The sequence below is a fragment of the Armigeres subalbatus genome, chromosome 1, assembly GCF_024139115.2.
Source record: "Armigeres subalbatus isolate Guangzhou_Male chromosome 1, GZ_Asu_2, whole genome shotgun sequence".
In the NCBI taxonomy this organism is placed as follows: Eukaryota; Metazoa; Arthropoda; class Insecta; order Diptera; family Culicidae; genus Armigeres; species Armigeres subalbatus.
Genome location: NC_085139.1, coordinates 46,252,250 through 46,255,123, shown reverse-complemented (window position 1 = coordinate 46,255,123; position 2,874 = coordinate 46,252,250).

Below are 2,874 nucleotides of genomic sequence, written 5' to 3'. Positions count from 1 at the left end.
ACAGTTTGAGGTCGTCTGCATAGCAGAGCCGTGGTCCTTTGATTGTTAGAATGGCATCGCTGAAATAGATCAGAAATATCAGTGGTCCCAGGTGACTACCCTGAGGAATGCCTGAGGTAGCGGCAAAATGGTTCGACTGATGATCTCCGATAACCACGGTAAGGCTGCGACCGGTTAAATACGACTGGAACCATCGCAAGAGAGAACCATTGATTCCGAGGCGATCCAGTTTAGCAATAGCTATGCGGTGATTCAATTTGTCAAAGGCTGCTGTTAGGTCGGTATAGATAACCTTCGTTTGACTGCGATCCACCATGCTGCTATTGATGTAGGAGGTAAGGCACAAAAGATTTGTAGCCGTGGAACGTCCGGGCATAAATCCATGTTGGTCGTCACTAATGTATGATTTACAATGGGCGAGTAGAGGTTCCATGATGACTAGCTCGAACAACTTGGCAACAGCAGACAATGAGGTGATACCACGGTAATTTGCAACGTCCCGTCTGTTACCTTTCTTATGAGCAGGGAACATGTGCGCTATCTTCCAACAAGACGGAAAAAATCCTGACGTAATCGAAATTTGGAAAACATGGACTAACGGAGTAATAATGCCATCGATGTGCGTTTTCAGAAATACGTAAGGAATTCCATCTGGTCCGGGGTTGTAGGATGCTTTCAGTTTCAATGCAGCTTCGCGAACTATTTCAACATTGATATCAAGCATGCTCATAGCTTGGCCGGAGATAGGAACGGAGCTCATAGCATTTCGTATTTGGTCTTCTGATAATCTTTCATTGCTGAAAACACTGGCGAATTTTTCTGCAAACAGTCTGCTGATGTCCTGAGAATTAGACGTCAAAATTCCGTTAAGCGTCATTCGCGAAAGAAGGCCAGATTCATTACGTTGCTCTTTTACGTACTTCCAGAACTTTTTAGGATGTGGTTTCAGCTTCCTTTGCAGTCCACGCTGATACTGCGAGAAGCAACTTTTGGCAGTCCGTTTGTATTCTTGATTGATTTGTACATAGTGCCGTTTCAGTGACAATGTACGGTACTTTGAGAACTTCCTTAACGCTGCTCTTGTATACGACTTCAGTCGTAGCAGACCACTTGTTTGCCAAGGTGCGTGAGGAGGGTTATGCTTCACTATTTTGGGAACATGTCTGTCAACGATTGTTACGGAGACGGTGAAGTCGTTCGGACTTCCTCAAGACAAACTCGTATTTTTAAGCTTAGAGTATGCTTTTAGCTGTAAGTATATTTGTTTTATAGTTTTAATGCACGTTTTAATATAATTTTAGGTTACTTACAATTTTAATCCTCTTCGTTTACAATCCGTCTTATTCGTAACAAGTGAAAAACTACACTACAAAACTACAAAAACGATGTATCCTTAATTAAGCTGTGTAATTCAATTAGAGTTGTGTATGTTATATAATGTAGGGTGTACTTACAATAGTATTTTTATAAAAAGGTTTAATTTAACAAGCCGAGAATGTTGTGTTATATTTGTACTTTGTTTCACAATGATAGGCAAATATTACTCATATCTAGAGCTTGACGTCTCCAGGCTGACGTATTTCACCCATTAACACTGTCAGTAGACAACTCCGTGCATTTGTAGCGTTAGCAGTTATCGAGGGGTCTTGAACCGTTGCGCACAACGATATATGACAGTACATGAGAGAACGTTTCAGCTGCTTGGTTGACGTCGTCATTGTCCAGAATATTACCCCAGTCTAAATTAGATATGAGATTTGAAATACTGCGATGATCAGCTTTTCTGAAGTCATAGAAGAATACAGCGGAGGAGGTATCGACATAGTTTTCTAGCTTTCGGTGTAGAGAAACCAGCAGAGGAGGATGGTTACCAGTGGTGATGGAGCCTCGCATATGAACGGCGCGACATCTTGCACGCTGACAAAACATAGGTCTAAGCTACGTCCATTCTGGTTAGTCACGTGATTTATTTGCGAGAGCGTGGCAGAGCTGTAATTGTCTAGAAGGCACGAGGTGTACTGATGAATGGCAGAGTGGCGCACATCCGGAAAAAGAAATCCATTAAAAGAATTCACCCAAGAAATTCCTGGGAGGTTCAAATCGCCGATCACAATCATTTCATCGGAGGCTTCCGCTTTTCCCAGAATAGTGAAAGCAGATTGACAATGAGTTTCAATAACGCTACGTTCGCGAATGTTGTCGGGTGGAATATACAGAGGAGCAATGTATGATCTCCGAATTCGATTGAAGCCCACAACTGTTCCAAGCAGTTCCATTCCTGATTCTCGATTGAGTTGGAGTGAAGTTTTTTATTAACAGCAACTAATACGCCGCCGCCTGTAGCTTTTTGACTATTATCCGCAGACCGATCATATCGGAAAACCTCATAATCGTTGCCAAATATCTGGCTGGAGAGCGTGCGTAAGTCCAACCATGTTCAATGAGAATGATGATGTCGTAAGAAAGGTCAGAAATTGCTAACATAAAGTTTTGAAGATAGTTTTATGATTTAGTTCAGCGGCGCAGCCAAAATTTTTGATAATATAAGGTATGGTTTAAGTTTAAATTTGTTTCGAAATTCCGCGGAATTCCGTTAAATTTCGTGAGAAGATGGTTTTTTGTAGCGAAATTTTTGTAATTTTACGAAACGAAACGAAATGAATAAATCAGATTTCGCCATGCTCAAATTCCGCGAAATTCCGCGGAATTTCGTTTCGAACCACCTGAAACGAAATTTTTCGAAATACCGCATATGCTTAATTATAGGTCAGCTAAGGATCTTTTCATCAAATCAAATAGCAATCTTTGTTCCAAATTACCATTACTGTTCTACCTGAATCATCCATGCAATTCATTCTTTTGGTCCATTGCGGA